The sequence below is a fragment of the Macrotis lagotis genome, chromosome X (genome assembly GCF_037893015.1).
Source record: "Macrotis lagotis isolate mMagLag1 chromosome X, bilby.v1.9.chrom.fasta, whole genome shotgun sequence".
Lineage (NCBI taxonomy): Eukaryota > Metazoa > Chordata > Mammalia > Peramelemorphia > Peramelidae > Macrotis > Macrotis lagotis.
The window spans coordinates 619,565,656-619,590,515 of NC_133666.1; the positions used below are offsets into that span (position 1 = coordinate 619,565,656).

General features: G+C 41.4%; 1 pseudogene; it reads right to left on the bottom strand.

Annotated features, from left to right (window-relative positions):
• Positions 1–73: 73 nt before the first annotated feature.
• Positions 74–24,501, bottom strand: LOC141499436 (uncharacterized; annotated as a pseudogene).
• Between the last annotated feature and the right edge of the window lie 359 nt (positions 24,502–24,860).

Sequence of the window (24,860 nt, forward strand, 5' to 3'; positions counted from 1 at the left end):
GCTTTATTTTTAGACACATTATCTCAATTGAGTCTTATCCTGTAAGACGGGTAATCTAGGCGTCATCCCCTTTTTACAGAGGAGGAACCTGAGGCCTGAAGATGGCAAGGAATTCATCCCCTCTGAACACAGGGGCAAAGGCCCAGATCTTGGGCACCCCTGCCCCCACAGGCCACCCCGGGGCACAGGCCTGGCCCTCCCCGAGGTCAGGGTGGGCTCTCCCCGCAGTCCACCAGCTTTCTCGCACCTGGGTGAGGCCGGGCATGGGTCGGGCGGCCGGGCATGGGTCGGGCGCCCGCACCCGCTCCTCCAGCACCGTGGCAGGGGGCGCTCTGCCTAGGGGGCGGGGCGGATCCCAAGAACCTCCGGAAGCGGGGAGGAGGAGGGGAGGGACGGAGCATCCAGGCCGGAAGCGGAACCATCCTCACCCGAGGCCCCGGAGATGCAGGCCTTCCCCTCCCGTCCGAGTGCGCATGCGCCACTTTAAGCCCCCCCAAGGCTCGTCATCACGATAGTCCCTTCCTGGGGCGGGGCCATCGCTGAAGCTCCGCCCACGTGCCCGCCCCCTCCCTTACCAGCCAGCCAGGGTCCAGGCAGCTCAGGGACCCGGAAGGGCTCCCAGGTAAATTTTACCCCCAACAACGAACAGGTAGCAGGTACAGTCCGTAAGAGTGCCAGGCCTTAAAACGGGAAGACCCGAGTTCAAATTCAACCCGGGGCTGTGAAACCAGAAACAACTTAACTATTTGCCTCAGTTTCCTCATCTGTATGTCGAGTCCGGAGGAGGGAACTCAGGCCGACATCAATATGATGCATAAGCTGGTTCGTTTATTGATCACAGGATACATACTTTTATACTCTACATTTACGTAACCAATTACATAAGCGTTTTAGCAAGCATTTTTTTCACATGCATACCTTGTGTATGTCTTAGGTGATTGTTTTGAGAACTAAACAGTGTTCTGCTAAACAGAGAGAAGATTGTTTTGAGAACCAAACCGTGATTTGATAAACAAAGTGCAGAAGGTAATTATCTCAGAATGCGCTATCTATCTGAGCCTGGGAATACACCTCCTAGCTCAGACATGCAGCTACTCCCTTATCTAAGCTCTGAAGTACATCTTGCTGGTTAAAGCACATAACTATTTCTGTGTTGACCCTTCATAGCTCTTAGCCTGGAATACATATGACACAACATCTGTAAAATGATCTGGAGAAGGAAATGGCAAGCCACCCCAGAGTCTCTGCCAACCAAGCAGTTAATATTATTGTTACAAGATGGAAGATTTCATAGAATCTGATTTCTGGCACTTAGAAGTCACCTGGTCCAGCCCCCTCATTTATTGTGAATATAGTGGATACAGGCAAGTCTTCACTGATTATCTCAATCACGGGAGCACTGTGATTACAGCAGAGAGTAATCCAGGGAATATGACTATGGGAAAAGTTTAGTCACTTGGTAAATTTTCATAAATTTAAATGTTTATTGAATTGAATCATAGCACTCTGGCACTTTCATAATCGTAAAGGCTTTAGTGTGTATTTTTTTAATGGTTTAGTTATTTTCACATTGCTGCAATACTTTTGTTGTGAAAGTAAATAAATCACCCTCCCCCACAAAAATAGCGAAACATCGAGGGAAATTAAGTCCGAGACAAAAGTGTGTGTTCTGTTCAGATACCATTGGTTTTCTAGGATGGGTTGCATTCTGTCTCTGGGATGGGCTGCATTCTTTATCGTAAGTCCTACAGAGAAGTTGCTTCAATATTTCCCCCCCACACTTGCTATTGTTAACTGTATTTCCCTCCATTCTATTCCTCCCCTCTCCCATTTATTCTATTCTCTCTTTTCACCCAGTCCCTCATCAAAAGTGTGTTGACTACTCTGTCCCACGATCTTCTCTCTTGTCACCCTCATCCCCTCCCCCTGTCCCTCTCTCCCATTCCCTTCCTCTCCTTTTTCTCTAGGATAAGATAGATTTCTATACCTTATTGAGTGTGCATGTTATTTCCTCTCTGAGCAATTTCCAATAAGAATTAAGGCTCACTCATTCCCCTTCCACTCCATTGCAAAAGCTTTTTCTTGACTCTTTTTTCATGAAATATCTTAGTTCATTCTACCTCTCCTTTCTCTTTCTCCCAGTATATTCTCTTTTCACCCAGTGACTCCATCTTCATAATATATTATACCATTTTATTCACTGACTAGTGTGTATTGAAGCCAAGACTTTCTTGTGGTTGGTCTATATGCTGAAGTCAGTTTTCTTTTCACACTGTAATACCATCTCTCTTGGAGCACTGTGTTGTTTTTAAAACTAAAAATGATAAAGTATTATTATTTTTGGCTATCAGTCCAGGACATAAAAATGATTGTTTGAAAGACCTTTATACATTGAAAATGTTCTTTGTTAAAATGACACCTTTTCTATTGTGCAATATGACCTGGGAACCAGACACCGGGGCTGGATGTGGAAGGGGTTGGAAACCATAAATGTCACTCAAATACAGAATGCTGAGGGAGCCATGTATATTTAAAGTGGAAAAAAGAAAATACATGATCACTCTGACTTTGAAGATGTTTTATGTGGAAGAGAAAATGGATTCCACATTGCTCCAGAGATCAGTGACAGGACCAGAGAAATAGACAGATTTTAGCCCAACATAAACTTGAATTGCCTAACAAGTTTTGTTCAATAAGAATTGTTCAGTAGTGAAGATGTATTGAGTTCACTGTGGAGATGACATCAGTGGAAATGTTAAAGCTGAGGCTGTATAAACAACCTTTCAAGACTCTGAAGGGATTCCTAAGTTAGACTAAGGTCCCTTCCAACAAGGAGATTCAGTCAGTTATCAAACCACATCAACCAATATTAAGTGCCTACTATAGGGGGCAGCTAGGTGGCACAGTGGATAGAGCACCAGCCCTTGAGTCAGGAGAATCTGAGTTCAAATTTGACCCCAGACATATAATTGCCTAGCTGTGTGACCTTGGGCAAGTCACTTAATCCTATTGCCTTAAATTAAAAAAAAGTTAAGTGCCTACTATAGGCCAGATGCTGCTAAAAAGCTGGTAATATAAATACAAAAAGAGAGTCCTTACCTTCAGAGAGCTTACAGTTTAAAAGAGAGGAAGACAACCCACAAAGGGAATCTGAAAATGAAGTAGAAGGAAGAAAGGGAATCGCCAAAGTGACTGAATAAAAAAAAACACTTCCCAGGGTTATTATGAGAAACAAATGAGTTAACATATGAGTAACCTTAGAAAATCTTAAAATCACGTACAGGCAAACCTCGTTTTATAATGGTTTGCTTCATTGTGCTCTTTAATTTTAGTTGTTAGTCAAAGTTTTATGGCAACCCTGCTTTGAGTAAGAACATCAAGTGCTTATATCATGTCTCTGGGTCACATTTTGGTAATTTTCACAACATTCCAAATTGTGTCATTATTATTATATCTATTATGGTAATCTGTAGTCAGTGAGTGATCTTTGATGTTACCATTGTAATTATTTTGGGGCTGCCTTTGCACCTATAATATGGGGAACTTAATAATTGCTCTACTGGACAGTCATTGTTTCTCTCCCTCTCCTTCGGTCTCTCTATTCCGCAAGACACAACAATATTGAAAGTACACTAATTAATAACCCTACAATGTCCTCTAAGCATTCAAGTGAAAGGAGGAATGAGTCTAGGCAATAAATTTCATTGCTGTCTTAGAAATTATCCAGAGTAACCCCAATCTTCAGCAACCACCCTTCTGACCAGTCAGTGGCCATCAACACTGAGACAAGAATCCTCCAAATGCAAAATGATTAGGACCTGCTGAAGGCTCATCTGAGGCTGATGGTTGCTCAGGATGCTCAAAGGGAGAAGAGAAAGAATGGGACTATAGGAGAAAAAATGGGGCCAAGTCAGAGCAATTAGTAGAGAAGGTTTGTTCCTCCATTCCCCAAAGTTGCAGATAAGATGCCTCTAGCAGCTACAGCTAGCTCAGCCACTGGATTATCCTCTTCCCTCTCCTTGGTATCCTAGATCAGTGATACAAATTTATCTTGAGCACTGGTCTTACCAGTAGGGAGTATGATTTTTAGGTTCATTAAGTACCCTGTTCTCAAAAATTTTCCCTATTGACATACTAAGACTAAGACCTTAAGAGATGACAGTCATTCATTCTACAATTAGACTTCAAATGACAAAAGCTGCCTCAAAGAAGTAGGTAGCCAATTGAAATTCATCACAATTAAAGAATGTTAAAAGGTCCCTTGAACTTGTCTTTTTGAATTGCCACATTTTTCAAAAATTCTGAACTCAACAGTATGCAGGGGCTTATGAAGTGTCAAGAATAAAACCCCCATCCTGAGTTGGGAGTCAAGTCAGGTGATAGGCTGGCTGTCTGTACCAGGCCCAGAAACTACTTGTGCATCAGGAACCCTTATAGATAAGGAGACCCTCCTATTTTCATGGTCTAGCAGTTCCCAAGGGGAAAAAAATGTGGCTTTTGCCATTGCTTTGTTCCTCCCCTTCAAGAAAAGTTTTGTCCTTTATCTACCTATTATAAATGAATGAAAAGAAAAACTTGCTAGAGTGAGAGAAGATTGTATATTTTATTGACGAACCTTGCAAGATACACCTTACAAGGTACAGGTACCTCACACCTAGGGGTGAGGCACGAATTAGTCTTGGAATCTCAGGTAATTTATGGTCTTCAGAAACTCTTTCCCCTCCCTCTTGGATGTTCATAGGCTCTCAGAGTTTGAATTACAATCTAAAAGGTCCACCCATTCCATGACATGCCCCTAATTTGATCCCCCCCACACATCATACAATGCATGATATGCTAAGGAACTCCAATCATCACAAGAGGTGTGTGGGTTAATATTCAATTACCTAATTGCCCAAACTCAGTTGCATTAGGCCAAGATTTCTTCTGCCTCCAAGTCCAACACTCTCTCCCAAACCATGCTGCTTCTTTCATATTGAGTAGAGTAAGCTCTAACATATTTTTAGTCATTATGATTCAAGTTTTTTACTACCATAAAGTTTTGCATGTGAATTCTCTGATAGGTTTTTTTTTGTTTTGGGTGGTTTTTTTTTTAAATTTTTTGCAAGGCAAATGGGGTTAAGTGGCTTGCCCAAGGCCACACAGCTAGGTAAGCATTGTCTGAGGTCGAATTTGAACTCAGGTCCTCCTGACTCCAGGGCCAGTGCTCTATCCACTGCGCCACCTAGCTGCCCCCTCTGATAGGTTTTTAAGTAGAGAGGCTTGGATAAAAGTTTTTCCACAGTGTTGACTTTTACAGGGTTTCAGTCCAATGAGTTGTCTGATGTCAAATAAGGTTTGAGCTTTGACTGAAGGGTTTCCCACACTGATCATAACCCATAAAGTTTCTCTCCTGTATAGATTCTCTGATGCTTAATGAGAGCTCTGACTGAAGGCTTTGCCACATTCATTACATTTATAGAATTTCTCTCTAATACTGTGAGTTCTTTGATGTTGAATAAGTCATGAATTTAAGCAAAAAGTTTTACCACATTCTTCACAACCATAGGATTTTTCTCCTGTATGAATTCTCTGATTTTGAGCAAGATGTGAACTACAAATGAAGCCTTTCCCACATTCACTATATTCATAGGGTTTCTCCCCAATATGAATTCTCTGGTGTAGAATAAGATGAGAGCTCAAACTGAAGCCTTTCCCACATTCATAATATCTGTAAGGTTTCTGTCCTGTATGGATTCTCTGATGCTGAGCAACACATGAGCTGCAATTGAAGCCTTTCCCACAGTCATTTCATTCATAGTTTCTGTCTAGTATGAGCTCAGATACTGAATAAGGGTTGAGTTCTACTGAAATCTTTGTAACATTTATTACATTTATAAGGTTTTTCTGCTTATGAGTTCTCTGATATTGAAGGACCTGTAAGCTATGACTAAAGGTTTTACACATTTATCACAAACATAAGATTTTCCTCCTGTATGAATTTTCTGATGTTGAAGTCAGAATTGTATTTTGAAGCTTTTCCCGCAAGTATTACATCTATGGATTCTATCTCCTATAGTACTGCTCTTTTGTATAAGAAAGTTTAAGAGGGAAATTTCTCCCAAATTCCTTATGTTCCTGAGGCTGTTCTCTTATAGGAGGGTTTTTGTGGATCATCATCATTTTCCAGTCTCTCTCCTGGACAAAGGATTTCTTTGAAATATCTATACACTTTCTGTTTCTGCAGTCATCTCTCAGATTCCCAATCTTCTACAAAATCAGATTGCTGAGATATATCCCTTAGGGAAATTCTAAAGATTGTTTCATGAGATTGTTCATATTCTAAAATTTCCTCTTTTTCATTAGATTGTTTGTTCTCAGTCTTCATTTTAGAATCTAATGTATCAAAACAGAAAAGAAAAATTATCACTGAAATTAATACCTAACTAGATGGTTTTAATAATCTTTAATGAGGGTATAGAGTAGGAGATAGTAATACTATTATTTCCATTCCATTATGAAAAGGGAGAAAGAAGCTTGACCAAATGAACATGGTGCTAAAAAATGTGAAATGAGAAGAAAGAAGAACAAAGATAATGCTAAGGACGGAGGCAGAAACTATCTGGGAGGTAGAAAGGCTGCTGCGTACATATGGGAACGGAGAGTAGGTAGGTGGGGGGATTGGGGAAAGTAGTGAGAAGAGAGGCTGTGTAGACAGAAGAGGAGAAGCACATGTCTCTAGGCCAGGCTCGGGGGCACTCATATCCCTAGGGAGAGAGGGGAGGCCCAAGAGACCACTACCGCAGCCGGGGCCCAGGAGAGGCTGGGGAGGTGGGCCCCAGGGCCAGGAGCTGGCTCTGTGTGTGCAGGGCGGCCTCGGCTCTGGAGCCTGGGTTCGAATTGCGGTTCTGCTCCCCACAGCCCTCGCCCGAGCCGGGCCTCGGCAGCACGACCCGCAGCGTCAGGCAGCGGGCCTCGGAGGGGACCTCAGGGCTGGGGGGGACTCGAACCTCGCGGACGGCACCCGTGGAGGGCACTCTGCCCAATCTTTCCTTTAAAGTAATTTTTAAATATAACCCTTTCTTTCCATTCCTACCGAAGCGGCTCTGGTCCAGATCATCAGTATTTCTATCTATGATGTTCAAATGCCTCCTAATGGATACATCCCTGTTTCCAGTGCCTTCTTCCTGTACAGCAGAGATGTCAAAAGCGGTCCACTGCCGTGCTGCTCAAACCGGATCTTAAGACCTAATTCTGAGATTCTAAGACTGAATAGAAATCTCGCAGCCTTGTAGTCAAAGCCCTCTACAAATTGGCCTTCACGTTTCTTCAATATTCTCAACATTGCTTTGCTATATAGACGTCGGCGTCTGTTGAAATGGCTCGTTTCCTTTTTGTTGAATTTACCCGGGTAGGACTTTTCCCACCTTAGAGCATGAGGCCCATCTCTGCCAGGACTCTCCCCAGCCCCTCAAAGGGGCATCATCAGATACAAGACTGTTAACCCTTTGTAGTCCCTAGTCTGGTGAAGCTTGTGGACCTTTTGCAGAAGGTTTTTAAATTCACAAAGTAAAAGGCCTATGATTATAACGAAAACAATTATACTGAAATACAGTTATCAAAGTAAATTTTTTTAAAAAATGCGCACGAATCCCAGGTTACAAATCTCTGATTACAAACAGTAAAAGCTGACAGAGACAGGGCCCACGAGCGGGTATAAGGTTGAGACGTTTTCCTTAAGCAGCTGCCACTACGGGTCCCTACGGGAGAAGGGGGCCGTGACCGGCCACAAGGCGCTGCGGGGCCCCCGCCGCCCGCAGGACCCGCGCCAGCCCAGCCCGGGGCGGCTCCCGAGGTTTCCGTCTCGCCCGTGGGGCCGCTTTTGAGCTCCCCACGCGCCGGGCGGACCCACGGGGGGGGGGGGGGCTAACAGACACGTGGCGGCGGCACAACGCGCGGGCGCGGCAATCCCCGGCCTTCGGGGCCCTCCCCTCCCCCACCGCCGCGAGAGCCGGAACCCGACTTCCGCCGGCCCCGGCCGGGTCCGCTCCAGGGTCCCCGGAGCCCCGCGACCCTTAGCGGAGGGCGCCCGAGGCTCGGCCCCGCTCGGCTCGAGGTCCGGGGTCTGCGGCCGCAGCTCCAGGTTCCCCCTGCGGCGAGGAGCGGCCCTCGGGAGGGGAGCAGCCGCAGGCCGGCGGAGCGCCGGGGCCGGGGCCGGGGCCGGGGCCGGGGCCGGGGCCGGCGTGCGGCAGAGGGCGCTCGGCTCGGGGACTGGCCGAACTGGCTCGGGCGCCTTACCTCGAATTGCACCCCCGCCCGTGTCGGGGCCCCCGTCATTGGCTCACTTTCCTCTCGGAGCCAATGAAGTGTGGCCCCGGCCCCGGCCCCGCACCAATGACAGCTCAGGGAGGAGGAGAGTGGGCGTGACCCAACGGCGGTGCTGTCCAGGCCCGCCCAGGCCCAGGCCCCCCCGCCCCAGCTCTTAGAATTCGTACCAAGCCCCGGGGTCGCCTTCCTGATCATGTTAAAAAAAGCTGCTTTCATAATCACACAAAATCACATTTCTGCAAGCGCCTTAATGGCCCCAAAGCTCTTTCCCCACAAGTCTGCACAGCTAGGGAGTGCAAAGTAGAGAAAGCTAAAGAAACGGAGGCTCAGAGAGCTTGAGTGACTTCTCCAGTCACAACAATGCCCGGCTGCAGATCGAACAATCTTTTCCACTCCGTTTGCTTCAACAAAGACTTAAGCATCTACTTCTTCAAGGTCTGTAACCAGGCATAGGAGGGATAGATTTGAAAAGGCCTGCTTTCCAGAACTTTTGTGGGGCAAAGACCCTAATATAACAAAATATTACAAAGGGAAGTGGAGTTAAGGATGAAGGTGAGCTTTAGCCAAAGTGCTGCAGAAAATTTGAGGGGGCTGTTTCTTCAAGGAAAACCCCAGAAGAAGCCTCTTCTAATTCCTTAAAACTGGGGACCGGTGATCAATTTGGGCTATATAAGCAACTCTGACAATTGATCCTACTTTACCATCATATTCAAGTAAAACTCATAAAGATTCTCTGATACATGGGATCAAGGAGAAGCTGAAATAGAAAGTATATGGAAAGTTATAAAATTGAAAAGAGGAAAAATGATTATTGGGTTTGGCTATGAAAATAACCCTAATTTGTAGCCTATTATATTGAATGGTTCACCTTTTTAACTCCTAACTATGCCCAGTATCACAAATTAGGTGTAAAGTGCAAATACAGAGGAGACATTTACATGAATAAAACTCACATTCAAAAGAATCAATGTTTTGCTAGGGGAAGGAGATCAGAAAGCTTTAGATCCCTGGGTACTGGGGATAAAGGAGTGAGAGCATCAGTTACCAAAGGAAGTAAAGAAACCAGAAGACAAATTTCACTTATTTCATAATTCTGCTTAGAGCCAGAGGAATGTGAGCTCAAGGAGATCAATGCAGCCCCTGATACTGGGCTGTCCAAAACTATGGGTTGAAAGGGGAAGAGATGAAGCTATGCTAAAGCATTCAGAGCTACAGTATTCTGCCATCAAAGCCATGACAATCAAAACAGGCAGAAAATCTCCCTTATGCCTATTCCCAAATATATGCCCAAAAGAGATATAACTCAGGAACTCAGAAGACAAAGGATCTAAAGGGGAAATATATCCCATAAATAGTGTCTTGGTTCCTTCAGTTCACAATGCTTGAGGTATCTTTAAAGAGAGAATGGGGGTAGCTAGGTGGAGCAATGGATAGAGCACCAGCCCTGGAGTCAGAAGTACCTGAGTTCAAATCTAACCTCAGGCACTTAATAATCACCTAGCTGTGTGGCCTTGGGCAAGCCATTTAACCCCATTTGCCTTGCAAAAATCTAAAAAGAAAGAGAGAGAATGGGTCAGCTGTTCCACTAATAATGGTTCCTTCTAATATAATTGATAAATTATTCAACAACAGGTAAAAACATTATCTTTTAAAAATGCTATTTTCAATGAATAATTTTGTTTAGCAAGTCCCCCAAAAGTCCTGGCAAATGACCAAGAGTTAACAGTTTTGCTAACATAGACACAGGCCCTGACCCAAGAGATCTTTCAATACTGCACAGGTTCATCAAGCCTGACTGAAGTCATCCCCACTTGTTATATTCACTGGTCAACTTTCTTTCTATGAATATTCTTAAAAATGAAATAAAAGTTGAGCTTGTAACAAACATATTCCAACATTCCTTATACTCATAGAATTCTCTCCAGTGTGAATTGTGAATAATATAATCTCTAAATAAAAACTTTTCAATGTTTACTACATTTATGTCTTTAACTCTGACGTAAATTCTTTTTTTTTTTTTAGGTTTTTGCAAGGCAAATGGGGTTAAGTGGCTTGCCCAAGGCCACACAGCTAGGTGATTATTAAGTGTCTGAGACTGGATTTGAACCAGGTACTCCTGACTCCAGGGCCAGTACTTTATCCACTGCGACACCTAGCCACCCCATAGTGTAAATTCTTTTATGTGAGTCCTTTGGTGCCTAATTAAGTCGAGAGTTCTGACTAAAGTTTTTTGCACATTCCTGACATTCAAAAGGTTTCTCTCCAGTGTGAATTATCTGATGTTTAATAAGATTGGTTCTCTGACTAAATGCATTACCACAGTCTTTACATTTATAGGGTTTCTCACCAGTGTGAATTCTCTGGTGTTGAATTAGGTGTGAGCTCCAACTGAAAACTCTCCCACATTCATTACATATATAAGGTTTCTCACCTGTATGAATTCATTGTTGTTGATTAAGATTTGAACTTTGACTAAAGGTTTTCCAACATTCAGTACATTTATAGGGTTTCTCTCCAGTGTGAGTCCTCTGATGTCCAATAAGTTGTGAACTCCAACTGAAACCTTTCCCACAAACATCACATCATACAGGTTTCTCACCTGTATGAATTCTCTGATGTAGAATAAGGTCAGAATTATATTTGAAGCTTTTGGCACAAGTATAGCAGTTATGGGCTCTTTTTCCTATAACATCTCTGATGTGGGATGCATTTTTGATTCAGGTCAAAGTTTCTCCCAAACTCTTTATATTCCTGGGCTCTCTCTCCTTCAGCTATTTTTTTGTCAATCATGTTTATTGGCTTGAATTGCCTTTCTTGGGAAAGGGATTCCCTCAAATTCATCCCAGGAGGGTTTCCCTGATGATTTCCTAACCTGTTAGATCTACAAACTTCTCCAAAATTATGATTCTGAGGAATATCCATTAGGAATAATTCTGATGGCCTTCCATGCAACAGAGTCTGCAATTGTACAGCTTCTGAAGCTTCTTCTTTTCCATATGACCACATATTCTCAGTCCCTTTTTCACAATCTGAAAAAATAAGAAAATGTCATCTATCTCTTAACCTGGAAAAAAAAACTGTTGGTGTATGAAAAGAATTATTGAAAAAAAAGAAAAATAGATCACATTTACATAGTATTTTGCAGTTAGACACTAATATTAGTTTCTAAGATAAGACTTTAACAGATCTCAAAATTGCCTTTAGAACCTGGAGAAGGGGCAGTTGTAGTTCAAATTGAAACAAGAGAATGAGGTGAAACAAGAGAAAGGAGTGGCCCCCATAGAAAAGGGTAGTCAGAGAATGAAGGGAAGAAGACTATTATAGGAATAACCTGCTAGGAGAACATAGATGTGCATGGGAATTTCAAAGGGTGATCAAAAGGGAATGAGGAAGGTATGTTTGGGGTTGGCAAGAGTTTCAAGGAGTGAGAAAGGGAATCAGGGAAAGTGATAAAAAAAAGATTCAAAGATGATACAGATATAAGGAAGAGGGTTAACTCCCCAATAGGAGCTCTGAGGGAGGAATTAGGAAGTTGTTACTGCCACAAACTAGTCAACTCTGATGTCACTGACTAAACAGTTATTGATTTACTTTTCCAGTAGCCCAACATCTTGCACTCAGTTTTTTAACTTTATTATTGATCTCTATTTTCTCCCCTCTGTCACTGACGTTTAGTCACATATTTTCTTGGACCCTTTTCTATCTTGCTTTCACCCAACACTCACAACACCACTTAAGAATCCAAATTGATGGGGTGGTTAGGTGACGTAGTGGATAAAGCACTGGGCCTGGAGTCAGGAGTACCTGGGTTCAAATCTGATCTCAGGCACTTAATAATTACCTAGCTGTGTGGCCTTGGGCAAGTCACTTAACCCCATTTGCCTTGCAAAAAAAAAAAAGAAAAATCCAAATTGAGGGGTGGCTAGGTGGTGCAGTGGATAGGGCACCAGCCCTGGAGTCAGGAGTACCTGAGTTCAAATCTGGTCTCGGACATTTAATAATTACCTAGCTGTGTGGCCTTGGGCAAGCCACATAACCCCATTTTCCTTGCAAAAACCTTAAAAAAAAAAGAATCCAAATTGAGCACTGCTGTTCCCTCTTTTCTCAGGAGCTAAGTGTGGGTTGTTTATTTTCAAAATCTGAATTCCTCGAAGAGCCATTTCAGAATCCTTCCAGAGTGACTCCACCCTAGCCCCACATATGATCCACACCTATCATCAAATACTTCTCCCTCTTCAAATCAATACAACGTTTTGGAGCAGCTAGATAGAACAGCCCTAGAATGAGGAGGACCCGAGTTCAAATCCAGTCTCAGACATTTAACAATTACCTAGCTGTGTGACCCTGGGCAAGTCACTTAATCCCATTGCCTTGCAAAAATAAAAAATAATAATTAAAAAATAACCTTTTCCCATCTGTTTTCCTCTTTGCTATTCAGCTATGTTGGTTAACCAAGCACTGGAACATATTGTCCAGTACTTTCTCTGACACAAACTTCCAGTTATTGCCTCCACTGCTCCACTTTCTTATTCTTGTGCTACTTCTGGAATGTCCACATTTGCCACATCACTTGATTCTAATAGAAAATCTCCTAGGTGATGAACCTGTTATATTCTTATTACCTATGGTAATACTAGGCAATGTCACTCTTCTCTAAGTTTTTTCTGTAAACCTATTTATCTACCATGATATTTACCTCTTAAAGGTCAGAGTTAACTAAATAGTGCATGCATAGAGTGCTAGACCTGGAGTAAGAAAGCCATGAGTTCAAATCTAGCCTCAGACACTGGGTATCTGAAGTCAATCTCTCTCAGTCTCTGTTTCTTCATCTGTAAAACAGGGATAATTAATAGTACCTACCTCCTAGGATTATTGTGAGAACCAGATTAAATAATATATATAAAATGGATTTCAAACCTTAATACCTTATATAAAGGTTATTATTAAAATTACTGTCATTATTATAGCATGCGGCAGCTTCCGCTGCAAGTTTCTCTATAAAGTCAAATTGACTATTAAGATGACAATCCTGTTCCTCTCATCTCTATGACCCTTCCTCACATTCATGATGGAGGTGGGGTTCATCACCCCTATAGGCCATAAATCTTGCTCTTTTACCTTATTCAACTCAATAAAGATTCCAATGTTAGACTCCAAACTGGTCTTCTTCCTAGTCTCCAAAAGTTACCAAAATAGTCTATGGTATCCAGAGAATTCACCTCAGCATTTCCCACTTGCCTGCTTTCCTAGACTTCATTTTCAGAAAGTCATCTATCTGCAAGATGAAATCAACTCTGAAACTTGTACCTCCTAAGATCTTTTTCCACCTGGCAGTAGGATTTCATCCTGCCCTATTTTGGGGCATGCTTTTCCCCCAGCCCATTTTTCAGCATATTTTTAAGTGTTATCTCCCCCCATTTGGTTGCTGAATTCCTAGAAGGCAGGGACTATCAGACCTTTCTTTGAATTTTCAACAGCATAATATCTGATACATAAAAGGTGACTGATAAGAGATTGCTGATTCTGACTCTTTACTCAGCTGCCAAAATAGTCTTTGTCACTCCCTGGCTCAGAAACTGTTTCCTTGTTCTTTCTAAAATAAATGCTTACCCTAGCACTCACAACCCTCAAAGTATGGATTCCAAGCTTTCCCATTATTGCCCTTTATATGATCTCCCTTCTGGTCAATGTAGATGACAACTGTGACTGTGATGATAACAATGATGATGATGATAGCACCCACCCTTGTGTTGGTGAAGCCCTTACCACATAACTACTCTGGGAGGTAGGTGCTGATGTCATCCCTATCTTAAAGATGAGCACCCCTGAGATTGAGGATAATTAAGTGATTTTTTTCCCCAGGGCCACCCAGCTCAGGACGTGTGTGAGGCAGGTTTTGACTTCAGGATGTGTGTGAGGCAGTATGAGGCAGGTTTTCACCTCAGGACTTCCAGACTCCTTGCAGATCCTTGAACATACTCATCTCCTACCTCCAGGCATTTTCCTGGCTGTCCCTGTGCCTGAATACTCTCTTTCTTCCTCTCTCTCTCTCTCTCTCTTTAAAGTTTTTGCAAGGCAATGGGGGTTAAGTGGCTTGCCCAAGGCCACACAGCTAGGCAATTATTAAATGTCTGAGGTTGGATTTGACTCCAGGGCTGGTGCTCTATCCACTGTGCCACCTAGCTACCCTGTTCCTCTCTATCTCTAGACCTCCTTCAAGTCTGAACTAAAATATCACCTTCTACAAGAACCTTTCCCAGTTCCCCTCAGTGCTCAGGTTCTCCAGAGATTACCCTTCAATTTATCTAGAGTATATCTTGAATTTACAAAACTGTTTGTGATCTCCTGGAAAACAGGGATTGTGCCTTTCTTTGTATCCCTAGCACTTAGCACAGTGATTTCTACTTAATTATGCTTAATAAATGTTTGTCAACTTGACTTTTACCTGCAGCCATTTTACGGACAAGGAAACAAAAGTCTGAGACATTGACTTGCCCTTGGATACAAGGCCCAAGCCTGCTAATTCTAAATTTAGGATTCTATCAACTATGTCTCTCACCAGACTGAAAGCTCCCTGAAAACAAGGGCTGTCATTTATTATAGTAGGGATTTTTGAAATATTGAATTAAATTACTGACCTTAGGTATTTTTTTTTGAACCTAGATTTAGTAATCCATCACCAGCATGACTGGGCAACCTAAACAACTCATGAAACCTTGGGGCACATTCAGAGAACCACAACATCCAAGGCTGGAGAAGCTCGAAAGTGCTCTGCCCTGATCAGGACTAATGTGGTCAGCTCTAGGAAGCTAGAGAGATGATAGAGTATGTCATCAGGATGGTGAAGAATCTTAAATTCGTGTCATTGGAGATGAAGGAATTAAAGGGAAGAATTATCGGGGAAAAGAGAGATGTATTTAGGTATATGAAGAGTAAAATGGAAAAGGCACCCGACTTATCCTGTTTGGTCACAGAGTAGGAGAGAAACAAATGGAGAGGAGGCAGTTGGTTATAAGAGAAAACTAATAATTAAAAATAATTCAATAAAAAATAATTAAAACTAATAATTAAAAGTATCCAAAAGTAGAAGCGGCTTCCCCGGAGGTCGTGGCGGCAACCTTCAAGTAGATGGAGCACGTTCCACCGAGAGCGACACTTCCGGCCCCGCGCCCGGGTCTCCGGAGGCGGGGCGGGGCGGAGAGCAGCTCAGTCTGCCGCCACGGGCCAATGGGTGCAGGAGCTGACGTCACGGGGCCCAGAGGCCGGGAGTTCCGGGACGCCGCGACTCCGCCCCCGGAGCGCCTTCCGGGCCGACTCCCCTCCCCCACCCACACGCGGAAGTAAGCTAGGACCGTCCGGGCCGGCCGGAAGCGCCTCGCGGAGGCCTCGCCCTCTGGCCCGGGCCCGGAAGCGGCGCCTGCAGTGGCGGCGCCGCGGGCACCTTTGCAGCCGTGACCCCAACCTCGATGGAGGTGAGACACACTCGCACCCAGCCCCAGGCCCGCAGCCCTCGGCCGCTTGGACCAACCAGGAAGGGCCCCAGCTTCCGCCGACTCGAAGCCCAGAACTCGCTCAGGGGTTCCTTAAGGGGCTGCGACGGGTGGCGCCCCAGAACTAGAGTCAAAAAGAGCCGAGTTCAGGGGCGGCTAGTGGCGCGGTGCCTGCACCGGGCCTGGAGTCAGGGGGGCCTGAGTTCAAATCCGACCTCAGACACTTCATAATCACCTAGCTGGGTGGCCTCGGGCAAGCCACTTAGCCCCGCTGCCTTGCAAAAACCTAAAAAAAACTTAAAAGATCCGAGTTCCAATGCTGACCTCGGACGAATCATTTGAGCCTTGCCCGCCTCGGTTTTCTCATGGGTAAGATGTGAGGGCTGCTCAGAGCTCGACCCCATGAAGTATCCGAAGGAGAGAAATCCTACGATTCTGACCGGAAACTCCTCAGGAATAAAGCAGCTTTTATAGGATTAGAAGGATGCAATGCCCGCAGCTCCTGCCTTCCAAGGGCTAGATTGGCCTCTCTCTCCTCTGGGTTACAAACTTTCTTCTATTACTTTCTCTTCATGCATCCCCTATTATGCAAATACATAATTTAATGAGGGGCATGACCAGAATGTAAAGAGCAAACTGACTTTGCTCCCTATCTATTCAGTCCAAACACCCATACATTCCTCAGAGCAGGAAGAAAAACATGTTTTTGTTTGAATCATGTGCTTTGCTTTAAAAATTAAAAATTACATGCTTAGATTTTAAAGACTACATTCTTGGCTAAGGAGGATGGTCAGTGGGGGGGTGCATTAGGAATCACGTATTACTTTTGCTGCTGGTACTCAGAGCCTCATTTTACCATACACATAGTGGGGTGATGTCCACTTCCATAGAAATTGAATAAAAACTTTAAATACCTTGAGAGATCTCCAAGGTTTATTGGGTGGGCTACATACCACACATTTGTCAATACAAAAAGAAATCTTTTTTTCTATATAGCTATTTTCCCTTTATTTAATTTCTTTGGAATAATGGCTAAATAGCAGTATTGTTGGATCAAAAGGTAAATACAGTTTAGTTTAAAAATGCAATCCTCAAAATTATACCAGAGTGCCTGCTTTTCAGAAATGGTCTGCAGACAAAATTCTAGATGTCTTTCTGGGAATTTGGAAAATCTCCACAGGACTACTCAGATCACTCAAGTCATCAATGGTATTGTCCTTCCTTCAGAAAACCTTTCCCAGGACCTTATACTCCCCAACATGATACATAATAGAATGTAAAGTACTTTCAATTCCATTGTCATGATCTGTTAGAAAGGCATTGCCGCCCAGGTAATATAGGAAATAGGTAAGGATGGGGTTAAGAACCTAAGTAGAGTATTAGTCTTAAGATTTTAGAAGGGATGTTCTTTTTTCCCATTACTGGGAAGAAAAACTATAGCATAAGATGATGATAATTGTCAGAATTTTTGAGAGGATATCAAGTTCAACCCCCCACTTTACAGATGTTGCACAAGGTTACCCCATTAGGTAGGGCCAGGTGTGACCACAAAGCAAGCATATTTTCCATTTGCCCTATCTCTCATATAGACATAACTAAGTAAACTCATAAAAGAATGGTCTTTTTTTTTAGGTTTTGTTTTTTCTTTTTTGCAAGGCAATTGGGGGTTAACTGGCTTGCCCAAGGCCACACAGCTAGGTAATTATTAGGTGTCTGAGACCGGATTTGAACCCAGGTACTCCTGACTCCAAGGCCAGTGCTTTATCCACTATGCCACCTAGCCACCCCAAGAATCGTCTTAAACTCAATGAGGCAGGATAGATCATCTGCTATAATAAAAGGACTTGGGGACAGGAATGATGGTGAGAGGAAAGAAAAAAAAAAGATTTGAAATAGTCACTGGGATAATTGTCCAGCAAGATGCCCACCTGAGGATAAAACAGGAATAGGGAGAGATTCCTTTCAACAAATTTTTCAGACCTCTCAGATTGATCTCTCTTAGGCATTTTTCTCATTACAGCTTGCATTGACATTAATGTATTTAGGTTTCAGCTTCCTCTATAACAAATTCCTTGGAGATGGTTTTTCCTCTTCTTCTTTGCAATATTAGCATGGAGTCCAGGGTTCTGTATAGTCGGCCTGAATAAATATCTGTTGAATCAAATTTGTGAACTAAAGAGAAGGGGATGAGATTATGGATCTTTGTGCAGGTACATAGGTAGCAACAGGAAGGCTGTCTCAGACCTCTTCTTTTCTTTAGTAAATAGTACAGTTTTCAAAGCAGGAGAACATACTCACTCTTCCACCCCTGGCCTGAAGAATTCTTAAGTTTGGAGAAGTTGAAGTGAGGCCCACGAAGGGAGATTCTTCAAATCCTTTTCTAGAGATATATGTCTGGTCCTATGCAACATAATATTTTCATCCATGACTTAGATGAAGGCACAGACAGCATGCTCAACAAATTTAAGAAGTCTCAATAGAATCAGGATCTACAAAAAATCTTGTCACATTAGCATATTGGACTGAATCTACTAAGTTGAAATACAGTAGGGATAAATAGAAAGTCTTCCTCCTGGGTTAAAAAAATCAACTTCAAAAGTGTAGGTCAGGTCAGGAAAAACCAATGAGGAGAACAAGGAATGGTATACCTGTCAAGATCTGTGGAAAGGAGAGCAGTTTATGATTAAAGAACAGATAGAGAAAATTATAAAAAACAAACTGGATAATTTTGATTACATTAACTTAAAAAGTTTATGCCAAAAAACCCCACTCTAATCAAGATTAAAAGGAATGTAGTAAGCTGGAAAACAATTTTCACAACTAGTGCTTCTGACAAATGACTCATTTCTAAAATATATGGAGAAGTGAATCAAATTTATAAAAGAGGGGTGGTTAGGTAGCACAGTGGATAGAGCACTGGCCCTGGAGTCAGGAATAGCTGAGTTCAAATCCAGACTCAGATATTTAATAATTACCTAGCTGTGTGGCCTTGGGCAAGCCACTTAACCCCATTTGCCTTGCAAAAACCTAAGAAAAAAAATTATAAAAAAAAGTCATTTCCCCAATTGATAAATGGTCAAAGGCAATTCTCAGATGAAGGAATAATATGACTAAAAAAGAAAAATGATCCATGTTGGAGGGGATGTGGGAAAACTGGGACACTAATGCATTGTTGGTGGAGTTGTGAACTGATCTATCCTCTTGGGAGAGCAATTTGGAATTATGCCCAAAGGGCAATAAAAATGTGCATATCCTTTGATCCAGTAATACTACTGGATCTGTATCCTGAAAAGATCTTGAAAAAGGCTTAAAAATCCCACATGTACAAAAGTATTCATAGCAGCTCTTTTTGTAGTGGCAAAGAATTGGAAATTGAGGGAACGTCCATCAATTGGGGATTGACTGAACAAATTGTGGTATATGTATGGGAGGAACACTGTTGTTCTATAAGGAATCATGAGGGACAAGGTTTCAGAAAAGCTGGGAAAGACTTCTATGAATTGATGCTGAGTGAGATGAATACCATCCATATCCAGAGAAGGAACTGTGGAGTTTTAATGAAGACCAAAGCTTATTATCTTCCATTTTTAAAAGCTGTCTTATGTATTTCCTTTTTTTTCTAATGTTTTCTTTGGTTTGAGTCTAATTCTTCTCTCACAATACGTTCAATATCAGTCTACGTTTAGTAAGGTTATAAATATAGAGCTTATATCAGATTGCTTTCTGTCGGGGGGGAGGGAGATGAAAAAATTATAAAACTCAAAACCTTGTTTAAAAAATGATTCGTAAGGGGTGGCTAGGTGGTGCAGTGGATAAATCTTGCAAAAAACCTAAAAAAATGATTGGTAAAAACTACCATTGTATGTCATTGGAAAGACAAAATATATTTTTTTAAAGTATAGGTTGGGGTGGCTAGGTGGCGCAGTGGATAGACCTCCGGCCCTGGAGTCAGGAGTACCCGAGTTCAAATCTAGCCTCAGACACTTAATAATTACCTAGCTGTGTGGCCTTGGGCAAGCCACTTAACTCCATTTGCCTTGCAAAAACCTAAAAAAATTATGGGTTAAAGAAAGCATGGTCAGTTAGGAGTTTGTCTATAAAAGTTATGGAGATTTCAGTGGAGTGAAGCTCACCAAATTAGTATTGTGATATGGCTGCCAAAAATATTTAAGGACTTGGGGCTTTTTAGTACTAAGGAGGTGATAGTCAAACTGTATCTGGAACACAGCATCAAGTCCTGGGCAGCACAGATTGAGATGACTTCAGATGAACTTGAGAGAGAGTATTCTGAGAAAGGTGGAATTCCTTGAAAATTCCATGTCACATGAGGATCATAAACTCCTTGATGGCAGGATATTTCATCTTTTGACTTTGTAGCTACAATGTCCAACACCTGTTTATTTGATCAATGGTTGCTGACTGAAGCAACTGGGGATGTTCTGTTTCCCTATAACCAATTATCCATTCCACTCACAACTTTACTAAACCTTCACTTCTCCCTCCCTTCCATCCCTTCAGCTGTGAACCTCTTCAACATCAGTGAAAAAAATTGAGCACATTCATCATGAGTTTCATCTTCTCCTACCTACTGCAGGAGGCCTTTTCCAATCCCTGCCACATACTAAGTCACTTTACATCCATTCCATATTTGTCTTGTACATACTCATTCACATACAGACTCTCTCCCCAATTAGGATGTCAGCTTCTTGAAGAGACTGTTTTTGCTTTTTTTTTTTTTTTTTTGCCTCGTGCTTAACACAATGCTTGACATACAGTAAGTGCTTAATAAATGCTTGTTTGAGTCATTGAGCCTGGAAAAGCCTGCTAGATATCTTCAAGTCCTGGAAGGGCTGGCATGTGAAAAGGAGATTAGACTTCTTCTGTTAGTTCCCAAGAGACAACATAAAGAACACTTAAAACAGCTTTCCATAAGCAGAAAGGACTGCATCAGGTTATGGATTTCCTCTCAATAGGAGTCTTCAAACAAGTGTATTGCTACTTGTCAGCTAAGTTATAGTATGGATTACTTTTAGGATTTGTATTGGACCAAGTGGATACTGAACTCCTTGTAATCAGTTAAGAAGCACTCACTAAATTTCTAATCATATGTCAGGCAATATGCTTAGTACTGAGAGTATGAAGAAAAAACAGAACAGGCCAAGTCTTCAAGGAGTTTACATTCCATCAAGGGAGATCAACTTTCCACATGAACAATACAATGCAATTTTGAACTCAAGAAAGGCCTCATGTAGGAGGTGGCATTGGTGTGAGCTTTGAGAAGTGCTGAGGATTCTAAGAGGTACAGGTGAGAACTGCATGCTAAGCTGACTTAGAGCTGGAAGATGAGGAATGTCAAGTGGAGGAACAGCAATGTCATTCTGTCTGGTCTTGACAATGTGCCATAAGACAGAGATTGGAGTCAAGTCATCATGAACAAGCTTTAAATACCAAAGAAATTACATGGAGCCAATAGTGTTTATTGAGTAGGGGAGTGGTATGGTCAAACCTATTTTAGAATGTTTTAAGAATGTCATTTTGGAAGATGTGGTGAAAATGAAAAGGGGAGAGGGAAAATCCAACAAAAGAAACAGTCCCAGTGAGAGGTGATTGGTCTAAACTTGGGAAGTACCAATGAAGAGATGGGGAATAAACTTGAGAGATGTCATACGCTTGGCAACTGATTGGATATTTGGATGAGGCAGACTGAGGCAATAAATTGACTGAGGTTGTCAATCTGAGTTAGAAGTCTTTGAAGGAAAGAGGGAAGATTCAGAAGAAGGTCACTAGAATCTTTGGTTCCTAGATTTATAACTCCTTAAACTGGGATTTGAATCCAGATCTTCCTGACTTTAAACACAGTAGTCTGTTCAAATATTTATGGGGTATCAAATTCAAAATGTCCAATAGGCAACTGGTGACATCAGATGGGAATTCAGGAGAAACTGTGCTCATATATGTATACACATACACATATATATTTATACACACACATATTTATATATGTGTTTGTTTATGATTCATCTGCATAGAGATAAATTAACTAATGGGAAATATGATCACCAATGGTGAATTAAGAGAAAGAAGAAGGCCAAGGGTTGAGTTTTGATTGTTGGGATGGTGATGGTAAGCATTGTCTCAGTATAGACAAGACTATTCAAGCTTTCTTAGAACAGAGTATAATTATATTTTACACCAGGGCTGTCCAACCTTATTTTTAAAAGTTTTTACTGATAGGAGCAGCTAGGTGGCGCACTGGATAGAGCACTGGCCCTAGAGTCAGGAGTACCTGAGTTCAAATCCCACCTCAGACACTTAATAATTACCTAGCTGTGTAACCTTGGGCAAGCCACTTAACCTCATTTGCCTTGCAAAAAAAATAAAACAAAACAACCTAAAATAAAATAAAAAATGAAAAAAAAGATTAGGACCAACTCCTGCCAAAAAGTGTTGTTTACTTAGATTATATCTACTGATAGTTACCTTATTAAAAATTAAAACACTTTATTATGAGGAACCTCCAAAAAAGAGGTCCTGGAACACATTTTGAGAACCATTGGTATAGCTAAATTAAAACTTTGGAAAAGACATGATAGTCGTCCTAAAGTATCATGAAGGATACTTCATAAGGGAATGGGATTAAATTTGGAACCACAGCAAAACTAGGAGCAATGGTTTAAAATTATAAATAGGCAGATTTCCACACAAATTTCTTATAAAATATTGCCTAAAATGGTAATAAGCTGCCTCAGGAGGTAGGAGACTCCCCATCATTGGAAATCTTCAAGCAGATATTGGATGACCATTTGACAGGGATACTATGAAAAGATGCCTTTTGTTTACAGGTTGAGACAAGATGACTTCTGAGGACCTTTCATCTATGAAAAACTGTGAGATCTAAAAATAAGGAATTGCTAAAGCCATTCCAACAATCTCATTGATTTTTGTCATATGACTATTCTGATATAAATTAAATGATGGATATTGCAACTGCAGGCTTATTGGCATGCATGACATTTATAATTTTTTTTCAAATATTGGTTTTATAATGTAGTTTAAGGTGTGAATTACAATCTGAGGCTTTCCTATTCTTATGACATTCATTCAGTTTCTTTCCAAGCAGTTTTATATGGCTTGTAATAACAGAAACTTCTTTATATTAATTAATTTTGGTTAGATTTATCATAAGTGTGAATTATCTGATGCAGAATAAGGTAAGAACTCCTACTAAAAGCTTTCCCACATTCATTACATTTGAAAAGCTTCACTCCAGTATGAATGATCTGATGCTGAACAAGAGTTGAACTCTGACTGAAAGCTTTCCCACATTCATGGCATTCATAAGGCTTTTCACCAGTGTGAACTCTCTGGTGCCTAATAAGAAGTGAGCTTTGAGTGAAGACTTTCCCACATTCAGTACACTTGTGAGGTTTCTCTCCAGTATGAATTCTCAAGTGTAGTCTAAGTTGTGATCTCTGACAAAAAGCTTTTCCACGTTCACTACATTTATGAGGCTTTTCTCCAGTGTGAATTCTCTGGTGTAAATTGTGAACTTTGACTAAAGGCCTTCCCACATTCATCACACCCATAAGGTTTTTCTCCAGTGTGAATTCTTTGATGCTGAATAAGTTGTGAACTCTGAATGAAGCCTTTACCACATTCATTACATTTATAGGGTTTCTCTCCAGTATGAGTTCTCTAATGTAAGATAAGGCCTGAGCTGCAACTGAAAGCTTTTGAACATTTATTACATTTATACAGTTTCTCTCCAGTGTGTATTAACTGATGTTGAAAAAGATGTGAGCTCCAGCTGAAGGCTTTCCCACATTCATCACATTTGTATGGTTTTACTCCAGTATGAACTATCTGATGCTGATCAAGAGGTGAACTTTGACTGAATGATTTCCCACATTCCTTACATTTGTAGGGTCTTTCACCAGTATGAATTCTCTGGTGCAGAATAAGGTGTGAGTTCTGAATAAATGATTCTCCATATTCATTACATTTATAAGGTCTCTCTCCAGTATGGATTCTTTGATGTCTCATAAGTAGTGATCTTTGATTGAAAGTTTTTCCACATTCATTACATGCATGAGGCCTCTCTCCTGTATGAATTCTTTGATGTAAGACAAGTCAAGAATTCTGACCAAAGGCTTTTCCACATTTATCACATCCATAAGGTTTCTCTCCAGTGTGAATTCTTTGATGTTGAATAAGGTGTGATCTCTGACTAAATGTTTTCTGACATTCATTACATTCAAATGGTTTATCTCCTGTATGAGTTTTCTGATGTCTGTTAATTTGTGAGTTCAGACTGAAATCTTTACCACATTTATCACACCTATAAGGTTTTTCTTCAGTGTGAATTAACTGATGTTGAATAAGCCATGAGCTACAAATGAAAGCTTTTGAACATTTATTACATTTATATGGTTTTTCTCCCGTATGAATTTTTTTATGTTCTGTCAAGTTTGAACTTCAACTAAAAATTTTCCCACATTCATTACATTTTTGTGATTTTGCCTCTGTGTGAATTCTTTGGTGTATAATAAGCTCTGAATTCTGCTCAAAGTTTTTGCCACCGTTATCATATTCGTGAACTTTTTCTTTTTTTTATTCCTTTGTGATGTGCAGTGAGTGTTGATTCTGCCCGAAGTTCATTACATTTTTTGGCAATGTCCTCTATTGCAGTTTTCTTGTGAGTCATCATGGCTTTACTAAAATCTTTTTTGAAGGATGAGGATTTCCTCAAAATCACTGTTGTAGAGTTTCTCTGATAAATATTTAAGCTTCTCTCAGGCTCAAAATATTCTCCAAACTCATGTTCCACGGAGAAATTCTTAAAGATTATTTCCAGTGTTTCTCCATTTGACTCTATTCCTTTGAAATTTTCCCCTCTTTCATTTAAATGCTCATTTTCAGTTCCTTCTTATCTGAAACAAGAAATTGAAAATATGATGTGCTTTATGCTGAGAAAAATTATTAGAATAGGAATAACATCATTGATACTTTTATATAAGCATTATATGTGACTTTACTTATTGTCAGAATTAACAAAATCTAAAA